This window comes from Motacilla alba, chromosome 5 (genome assembly GCF_015832195.1).
Source record: "Motacilla alba alba isolate MOTALB_02 chromosome 5, Motacilla_alba_V1.0_pri, whole genome shotgun sequence".
Lineage (NCBI taxonomy): Eukaryota > Metazoa > Chordata > Aves > Passeriformes > Motacillidae > Motacilla > Motacilla alba.
In genome coordinates this window covers 48,858,521-48,869,300 of record NC_052020.1, presented here as the reverse complement: position 1 = coordinate 48,869,300, position 10,780 = coordinate 48,858,521, and the positions used below count along the sequence as shown (strand labels likewise).

Sequence of the window (10,780 nt, the reverse complement as noted above, 5' to 3'; positions counted from 1 at the left end):
ACTATCTGAGTGAAGTTAAGAATTACTAGGCACACAGTGAACACAAAAGCGCAGGAATCTGCCTTGCACTCCCCTCCTTGTGACTTGTTATCAGAGGAAGATCTTAGCAACACAGAAACAGTTTTGTCATTGACTTATCAAGGACTGAATTTCAGTCCTGAAATTTCAAAGAAATCCAAGACAAGTGTTAATAATATATCAGAATATAAATAGGCTTAACAGACGGTACCTCCACCTTCCTCCTTTCCATTATCTACCACCATATTTTGCCGTAATTCACATACTTGCCTTATGTAAGACAGAAATTCCAGTGAAAAACAGCAAACCCATCACAATAGTATCAGTAATTTTTTTAATGGGACCAGATGGGAAAAAAAATATTTGGAGGTGGACAAATTGGGGTATCACTCTCCTGGGCTTGTGGCAGGAGCTACAGGGCCACTGACAAGAGCCTTTGCTATCTTTGACAGCTGCCCGATTAAGCTTAATCAGCCTTGGATGCATTCCCCTCTGATTTTGCCCTTTATTAGCCTCCTTAGAAGTCATCAGTGACATCAAACTTACAGGAGCTGTTCAGCTGCTGGAGCTGCAAGTTCTACACATGCATCTCATATTCTGCTTGCACCTCTTTACTGCAAGAAAATTATTGTAATGATGAAAAAGGGCGGCAAACTTGTTATAAACTCACCACAGACATATTTATTTCCATTTCAAACGTGAATAGTATGTCTAAGATGCATTGTTCCAGTTTCAGGTGCATTGTGTTACTGCAACACAGAAAACAATTTAAAAATAGCATATAGAAAGAGAAATGCAACAATACCTGTGCATTTTATGAACTCTCTCTAATTATTATTTCATTGTATGATAATAAATGTTATTTGCGAGTCTTGAACCAATACTGAAGAATCCCTATGTGTTTTTAATAACAATTTTTAAAGGTTTAAGCAATATCAGTTACCAATGTATTTATATAACCTTAGTAAATGTAGTCAATGATAACAAAATAACAATTATGGAGGAAAGCCTTTTTCCTAATGTTTTATCTCATAGGCCTTGCCAAACAAAAGGAGTTGAAATGACCTAGTTATGTGAGTTCTTTCCCTTCTGCATCTTGACAAGGATCTACAGGCCCTAAAGGAACCTGGATTGAGTATTTCCTTCCCTGGAGAAAAATTATTAACACTAATCCTTGTCTTTGAACACAGCAACCTTTTGATTGGTGTAATTGAGCTACATTACCTCACTTTTCTACTTCTGTCACAGCATCCTATAGATGTAGCACAAGTGAATTCATGAGCCTCACACAGAAAGGGTCAGAGTATTAATATGTTAATAGTGTGCTGGCTTGCAAATTATGTTTTTTTTATAAAGTCTCAGTTAATTACATTGCAAGGTTTTGAAGCCAGACTGAATTTTACTCCTGTGAATTTGCAATGCTAAGTGTCTTAAGTAGACAAACTGAGAGAATTTCATAAGAATTTGGATAAAATACTTGGACCTGATTTTTAAAAGAGACATCTGCTTTTATAGATGCCCAATCTCATGTGCATGACTAGCTGTTACATGCATGAACATGTAAAATGAAACATGCTTGCTTCTTTTCTTTTCATATCACATGTTGAAAAGAAAGAAATGAAAACAGTAAAGATGGAAAGCACTTAAACCCTCTGTCACTTTCCAGCCTTGGCCAGTGTGCTATAAGCCAATCCATCTGAAACTACTCATCAATTCTTTTAAGTAATTTTAGACAGAGATAAAAATTATTAACAAACACTGGGATGCACATCCACTGCACTGATGGGATATGGCAAAAAGTTGGAACAGCAGTTTCCAGATATCTCATTAAAGCTGAAAAAATTAATTTAAAAATATACAATTCAAAGTCCTCTTAATCTAATAATGTCCTAAAGGCAATCAAGGACTTTCCAATTTTCATTTATCTGGAGCCTCCTGATTGCCATGTTAGCCAGCTTTGGGGAGAATTTTGTGCCATGGAAATTATAAGGACATCTCAGTGGAAGATGAGGAAAAAATTCAGGTTGGACAGGGTTTTGAGTAATCAGATCCTAGTGCTAAAGGTCTGTGCCCACAGCTGGAGGGCTGGAACTGGATGATCTTTAGAGGTCGTTTCCATTCTATAACTCTGTGAAACAAATGGGCTTGGGGGAAATGTGCAATGCAGAGAATTAAATAAAAAGTAATGTAGGAAATCTGGAGCAGGGGACTTCCCACCAAGTGACAAAACTACTTCTAATATAAGATGGCTTCACTCGGAGTCATACATTTAAGGAAAGTGAAACCTCTCTGATTAGAATTTGTCCCCACACACTTGAGATCGAAAATCTCTTTGTGACTGTGGTGTCAAAAGCACTTCTAAACTAAAAGCATTTACCTTTCTCCAGGTCACTCTTCTCCTTTCATCACAGTTTTTTGGATTAGCACTGAAGGAAACATCCAGGAAAGGGGAAAGGAGAAAGCTGGAGGTCTTCCTGGATTTGTCTCTCATGAAAGGAAAGTCAGGATCCCTATGGTTAAAGACAAGCAAATAGGAGGTCAGTTTGGCCCTTTCTCCAGGTGATGAAAGTGAAATAAAATTATGTTCCTAAAAGCATGGAAGGACAATCTCATGGTTCCTGGTGAGAAGCTGAACTACAGATGTGTCTCTGTCTTTATCCTACCAGAGAGCTCTGCTGTGACCTGAGACAGGCCATGTCTCATGGGGTTGACCTCATCTAGCTTTAAAGATCTGCAGTGTAGACACCTGAGCCAGTTACCCATGTACCTTTCAGTGTCAGTTGAGAGAAACAGGCATGTTTAGGGAATATATTTTTTTTTAATATAGCTGAGTTTCTCCTTCAAGAGAAGCTATGTTGTGTAAGTTACAGAAGTATGCACTTTATCAGACTGCTTCCACCACTGGATTTTCTATGTGTTTGGGCCTTTTTTTATGCTTTTTCCTGACTTTGCTACTTGAATTCTCTTCACAAAAGATGAGTGCTACCAAGATGCAGCTGGTTTGCACAAGGTCAGATTAACTATTTTCTCTGTTCAACTGGAGAATAGGTGACAAATGCACTACCTGCAAATCAGCAAAAAAATTAATTTACATTCATTTTCAAATAAATTGGTATAATGGAAAATAAATATTTTCTGATTTTGGCTTGTGTAGGAGTAAGAATATGTTTATATCCAACATATAGCACAGCAGGGACTCAACTGTAGTTCAGTTCCTTGGGCTATGGAATAAAAAATAATATTACCTTAAGATGTGTTGTTCTATGGCCACTACTCTATATTTCTGTATCAAGGGAATTTTAAATATTGAATCAATCATTCTATTTAGTCTTTCAAATAGTGAAAGCCTTACTTTTGCTACATCCTTCAATTCTGGAGTGTCTTCATAACGACAGTTTTCCAACTATTCTAAACTGTTTAGAGAAGGCTTTTGTTATCTACATGGTTATATGTTGGCATTAGTGATAAGGTGACAACCGAATAGTAAATGTTGTACAAAATTTAGAAGTGATCCTCAGAGATGCCTTTGAGCTACTAGTTCTGAGACTCAAAAGGGACTCTGCATCCCTTCCAGGTAGGAGTCTGAACGGAAATTTAGTCTTCTTTTGCCTTTGTTTCCCACCCCAACTTTCATCTAACTGATGTGTACAAACTGGAACTCAACATTTGACTAAAACCAAGTGTTTATATAGCACCTGGATCAAGGAGGCCAGAACACTCATTCTTCACCTTTTCCGTAGTCATAACTGCTTCTGAAAATCTATCAAAGACCTGCCACTGAATGCAGGTGAAGTATCAGTGAACAAACACCATGATGCAGTGTATATTCTTACAAGTCACTCAACTATTGAAATTAGATTGCTGGAATATAAAATGTAGCTCGATCAAGCACTAGCTGCAAAGGTTTCCTCTTACTGCTGTGATATTGAGCAATCTTGGGAGATGGTCATAAAGTTTTTTACTCACACCTGGGCACCCTCATCTTCTCAGAGGTTCCTGCCACCATGCAGTGACATGCCAGCTGATCTCATAGCTGCCACAAATTCCATACAGTGGAAGCCAGGACAAGAATACATCTTAAAAAAAGTGACATCTCTGGAGACTCTTTCCATCTGAAAGAAAGAGAAGGCACTGGCAAAAGTAGGAACATCTGCAGCCCAAGGAAAGCTATCCTGCTTTGTGAATATCAGCTCATGCTGTGAAAAAAGACTTTCCTCACTGGTAGCATATATTTTAATAGATGATTTTCTGCTCTGCACAGCCTTTAAAAAGCATATCAAAACCAATAGCCAATGACCTTTTATCAGGTGCTGATCTAGGCTGGTGGTTTTAGTGGTCTTACTGATTTGCAGCGTCAGCTAACTGCTAAGCAAAAGCTGTACCTGGTAAGTGGCTGCTTTCTCACCACAGCTAATTTGCTGGAAGACATGCTGGAACTTTGTTGAGGGGCAATAGGTGGACGGATACCAGTCTGTCCCACTGTTCCAACCTCGCTGTGGTGGTGACAGGTCTGGGTGCACCCTATTTGCCCATATAATGATTATACCCTACTACCACAACACCCTGACCAGCAGTGTAGTAGTGAAAAGATTGCCACTCATTTTAGAACAAATATAAAAACTTGAGCCATGTTATCTGTTAGGATAAAATGCCTGGAAGAAGCAGGGATTTGTGGGTTTCATGAATAAAAGGACTTCTATATTTGACTACACAGGCAGATGAATACATGGATCTACACTGAAGAGTTCAGATCTTGGATATAAAGATAATACAAGTTGTTTTGGTGATGCAGCGTCAGGGTGCTTTCTGGTGTATATTATGGGCTGTTTCCATTTTCACATTCAGATCAAAAGGTAATGTAATATAGGGGTGCAGAATTAAGCACAGTGCACTCTGAAAGGATAGCAAGTCTCAGATAAGGCAGTATGTTTCATGTGAACCATTCTGTTTGTATATATGAGCCCCATCCTGCACACTTGGTGTCAGCAGTGCTTATGCTTACACTGGAATAGCTGTAGTACCACAAGGTCTGCTTCTGTGGATAGCTGTTAAACGGGCAGAACAGTCAACATTTTGATAGCATTACCCCACTGTGTGGGGCCTGAGCATCTGCAGTTTCAAACTACCGTTTAGTCTCAATATATCATATGCCAGCACTTGTTTGTCTAAACACATCATTCAAGAAAACACATTAGTGTTTTTAGTCAATTATCTATTCCATTTGTTTCTTATCTGCATGTGCTTTTGAATGGTTATCTTAGCTTGCTACTGTGGTTCTGTGAGGTGTGTCAAACACTTAGAACATTATTTCTCATGCTCACGAAAGCAGAGACAAAAGAGCTGAAATCAGCACCAATTCATTCAGCATACATGTTTGGATCTGAGTCTGCCATTCTTTCATAATAAAAATTCCCAGGAAATCAGTGACAGTCTTTACTGAATCTAAAAGCCCTAGGATCAGGGATCATTAAGGATCAGGCTCATAATGAATACTTTAGTGGCTGTGCAAGTATACTGAAAATAACTTGATGCTTAGAGATTTCCAATTAGTACTGGTATGACTGATGACTGGTATGTAATTATGTGAAAAAACACGGCTTTGTCTGGGAGTAGAACTTCTACAATCTTGAAATCAATAGCAAATTTTCCCAAGTTCCTAGAAAAAAAGGCTGAAATTACTTCTTCCTCCATCTAGTCTATCAGCTTGCAATACTGCTGATTTATTTCCCCTCGATGTTAGCAAGAGTAGAACTACAGGCAGATAGAGGTCAGCCCTAAGATTTAAGTTTCCGCAGGACTCTCTTATCGTTCTTGCAGAAATTGGCTCTGAAGTGCCACAAAAACACAGGAGTTCTTGTTCTTTCCACTGTTCAACAGGCTCCAAGGAGTGACTACCATATCCTCTTCATTCAAGATCTCAGGATGGATTTGAACTGAAGCTGCTGAGGTGAAAGAGCTTGACAAAGCGCACTGCTGCCTTCCTCTAAACAGCTGGAATAGTGTCAAAAATCTTTCATTCTATGCATCTCTCCCACACTTTATTCTGGAGGAAAATAATGCACTGAGCCATGTTTTTAAAACTAATAGCAAAGTATGTCTAATTCAAACCAACTGATCTAATTGGACAAAAAAGGATGCAAACAGCCCGGCCTACCAGACTGTATTTAAAACAATTGTTAGCAATCAATAAATCCTGCTGGATTGTTTGATTTCATTAAAGATGTATTTGTTACTAAGCAGCTGGCACCCAAACAGCTGCTTTAAATAGAGAGATATTTTTCCTGCTCTATTTTATCATGGTCTTCATTATTTTATTTGCACATTTTCAAAGACAATGACTACTGAATAGAATCAAAATGCAGATAAGCCTATCTCATCCTCGTCTGAGCATGTGGTGGGTCAGGGGAATGCATAGGAGAAATGACAGCCTGCTTCCCTTTCTGCTATCCCTGAACATAATCTTTCAGGCTTTCAACAGTCAGTCATGAGTATAAAACCAAGCCTGAAACTGGCTCACTGATTAAATAATAAACTAAAGATAACACAGCTTCTTTTCAAAGCCCTGAATTTGGCTTTCTGTGAATACTGACCTGAACATTCACATCCATCGAGCAGAGTGGTCACAAAATGAGGGCTCCCTGGTGTTATAATAGTGCTTCGCAGTGGAGTTCGTTCCTTTTAAAGACCACTTTAAAGTATATTTAAACTGAACCCTACCCAGATGAAACCTCTATGCCATTATATAACACGTATAATGAAGGTAACAGTTTTTATGTTACATTTTGATAGCAAACCAGGTAGCCTTCCCTTGTGGCTATGTTGTCACCAAGCAAGAGAATTAGCAACTAAAGCATGGATAGCTTTTACAAGGGAAAGCAAAATCAGATAATCAAACAGCCACAAGTTTGAAATCAGTCTCAGGATCCCAGTCCTATGGGTACATTCAGCTGAGCCAAATTCCAGACAGTAATGTGAAATCAAGATAAACTTAGATTTTCTTGATCTCCAGTCAGATTTAGCCTCACTGTTGGCCATTGTGATGCTCTCAGTTCCACACTCATGCTTACTAGGAGGACAGTCAGCAGGAAGACCACGGTGGCATTCCCTGCCAGCAGTCTGCCAGCATGCTTTGGGCATAGAAATATTTGGTTTTACCCTTTCTTCATGTCCCACTAGAGCTGGGCTTTGGGGCTACAGATATATTTGCAGCACTGTTGGCATGACAAGGAAGAAAGATGTCCTTTGCTGTCATTATTCCTAATAGTTGCAGAAGACTTTATTTCAAATTTTTAATCCTCACTCTACCTCACTAATCTGCCTCTTCACTGATCTCACATCTTCCTCTGTTTTCATGGTGTTCATCCATGTCTGCAATGGACATCCATCACCCTAGGTTAAGATGCTCATGGTCTAGAGTTCATCTTCTCTTCAAGTGGCTAAAACTGGGTGTACACAGGCTTCTTTGAGGGGACCCCCAGCTGTTTTCCTCAGTGCAGCAGCTGAGAAAACAATGTTCTCAGTCAGTATGAAGTCATAGTCATGGCATTCAGAGTTTAGTATAAGATGAAGGAAGATATTTCTTTTAAAATTAATTAATTTTTTGGATTGCAGAAATTATGTAAAGCAAAACCAGGAGTAGTTAGCTAGCAAACAAAAACTGAAACCTAGTTACAATGAACCTTGGCACAGTCATGCGATATGGATAAATCCATATCACATTGGCAGCCAATGGCCAATGTGGCCAATGTGGCTTAGGTGATATAGATTACCACTTTACTGAAGTTGTGAGGTACTTGGATCAAGGGGTTTAATTGCATGCTTGTTCTATGATCAGCACAAGCAGCTGAAATCTAAAACTAAACCCAAATTGGAGTGATCACTACTTGAAGACAAAAAAGGAATGAACCACATTAATGCTGACTTATTTTAACTTCCCTTTGAATTTTATGAGGCAGGTCCTGAGCTGACGTCATTAGAGCTATGCTGATGTGCATGACCCCAATCCAAACAAAACTGACAAGCCTAATTACAGAAACATCACACAGCGCTTTATTCTTGCAACATTTTAGATTCTTTGACAATTGGGTGGTGGCAAGAACCTCCTAAGAATAAAGCTTGTCTGTCAAGCTTGTTTCTAGACCATAGAAGTTTTCATAAACACACAAAGTTTCTAGACTCACATTGCAAACATTTTAAGTCTGCCCAACACTAATTATCTGTCACATGTCAAGCTATGGCCATGCAGGTTCTTTGCAGAGTGACAAGAAAAAGGAAGCAGTAGGTATTTTTTTAATATCCATCTATTCCTCTGTAGTTTGAAAAAATAAAAATCCTATTTTAGACAGGCGAAATGTTTCAATGGAACTTTAGATTCATCCTAACATCTTAGGCCCTGCTGTGTTGACCCTCCTCCCCTCTCCCTCTGCTCTCTGCAGAATTTGTATGCAAAATCCGCGAAAAGATTTTGGAACAGGCCATACATCCAAAAGCTTTTGACAAGGAACAGGGACTACTTGAAAGAAAAGGTCTTCTGAAGCAGCTTTTCTTTTCTTCTCTCCCCTTTTTCCCCCTGAATTCACGCACCTCTTAACGACTTCACTGGTACTTTAGCCTGTGTGGGCTTCGTCCAGCACAATAAATGAAAGACTGCAAACTCTGTGTGTTTAAGACACTGATGGAAGGGAGAGGCTGTGTCTGCTAAAAAAAAAGCCTATTTTGCTTAGGAAGCATGTGCTATATCCGATGCTTATCAGTTCCTGTTATAAACCAGAGAATAACATATTTTCATAATAAAACACATCTCTAACATAACATTTTGGGCCAGATGTTTTCAAGCAAAGTCATCAGTGATAATTCCTCTCAGTGAAACCTGAGCAAGAGTGACTTTCAGCAAGAATTGGAAGAATGGGGTTTTCACATATTCACACAGATTAAGTAGGGCATGTAGAATTAAGACCAGGCATCTGCCCACATCAATTTCAGGCAGCTGAATGTTGCATTTTAATCCTTCTATATCCCACCCGTTACTTGCAATGTGCATCAAAAAGTTTAGATGCGTCTAATGGGATCATAATACCTATGTTTAAATATTAGGTCCATTGCTCAAGCTCAGTAAATCAGAAGAAGATGATGCAAGAACAGAAGGAACTTCCATGCATTATGTTTTATTCCTGGCTGATTTGGAAAATAGATGAGCCATTTCTACAGCCTCCTAAGTCCTCTGTGCTTTGCCTGCCCCATAACATCCCAGTAGCTAAAATAAATCATACTCTATGAGTCTAGTACAACAGAAAGCAGCAAGGAGCAACATAAAGAAACAAGGTGTTCAAACAAATATTAAAATAAGGTAATTTTTTACCTATATTATGGACCAAGTTTGACTGCAGGTTATGCTTTTAACCATATGATCTTTTGTAAGAGTTCAAGAGCTGACTCTGTGTGACCATCTGAAATTCTCATTGATATGATCTACTACATTGCTCTCCACTAAACCCTATTGATGTGATTTACCTGGCTTAAATACTGTATAAATCGAGTCTTCATACAGGAAAATACTTCTTTTGAAGCCACAGACATGTGGTTTAGTAATCATAGCTTAACATGTTAATGTGTGTCAGCTCAGCTGAGCCATGTACATGTTGTTTGCTTTTAGATATGTATATGGACTTAGACACAACTACATCTTGAGAAAATATCTCATTCACTTGCATTTAGTGTGGTCTAGCTGTGTCCTAGGGTAGTTCTGACAATTCACTTTATGTAATTTATTACATAATAGAAATATATTAGAGTATAAGTCTCAAATGGTGTTACTTTGATTGTATTCAGCCAAAGACCCCTGTTATTTCAGTTTAAAGGTCACATTTGTCAATTTAAATTAACCCTGTTAAATTAAGATTTAATCTCTGTCAACAATAATCAGACTTCAATCAAGTGGAAAAGCGTCCATCCTTCTTTTGTTCCCCCTCAGCTACATCATTTCCAGCTTGGACTTTTCTTGAGAGAGACATCATCTTCTGATTAACATTACCTTGATTTGCTTTCCTCCTTGTCTACGGATGCTACAACAGTCAGGTAGAGTCAAGGCAAGGGTGTGTGTCTGGAGCAGTGCCAAAATAGAACAGGGACCGGTGAATGTTACCCACCGCCCTGTCTCAGAGGTGGCAGAATAACAAAATATTCCATTGACCACAAATAAAATTGCTACAATGTGATCTGGCTTAGAAAAAATCAACAGTCTTCTTCCAGAAATACTTAAGTTAACTCAGGTCTTTGTTACAGGCCTGGTTTAGGTTGCAACTAAGCATGTCTTTTGAATGAGACGAAATGAGCAAAGTCTGGTCACAGAGATGAATTTAACCGAGATAACAGAACAAAAGTACAGGCTCAGTTTTCCTGTGCTCACAGCTGTGCAAAAGCTGAGCAAAAGCTGAGCAAAAGCTGAGCAGCTATTTCACAGTGTGGAACAAAACAGAGGCCAAGCTACAATACACTATATTTGGGCAGCTTAAAACTAGGACAGTGGGAGAGCACATCTGTTCACTGTACCTTAGGACAGCCCATCTTTCATGAAATGGAAAGAAAAAAAGATGAAATATGACCAAATTTTAGGAGAATATACAACTTACCTGTGTGTGCCAGGCCAGCCACAAACTCAACCATGCGAAAGAACAGTTTTGTAAAGTTCTAATCTCCACCCCAACTAATATACTCATAGTTTTATCCATTTCCCAGACACTCAGACTTAAATAAAACTATAGTG

General features: G+C 38.8%; 1 long non-coding RNA gene across 1 annotated transcript; it reads right to left on the bottom strand.

Annotated features, from left to right (window-relative positions):
• Window positions 1-640: 640 nt before the first annotated feature.
• LOC119701900 lies at window positions 641-4,220 on the bottom strand. Its single transcript, XR_005257206.1, has 3 exons — window positions 3,985-4,220; window positions 2,396-2,528; window positions 641-767 (listed from the first exon to the last, which is right to left on the bottom strand). It is a non-coding gene; the product is annotated as an uncharacterized LOC119701900 (long non-coding RNA).
• Between the last annotated feature and the right edge of the window lie 6,560 nt (window positions 4,221-10,780).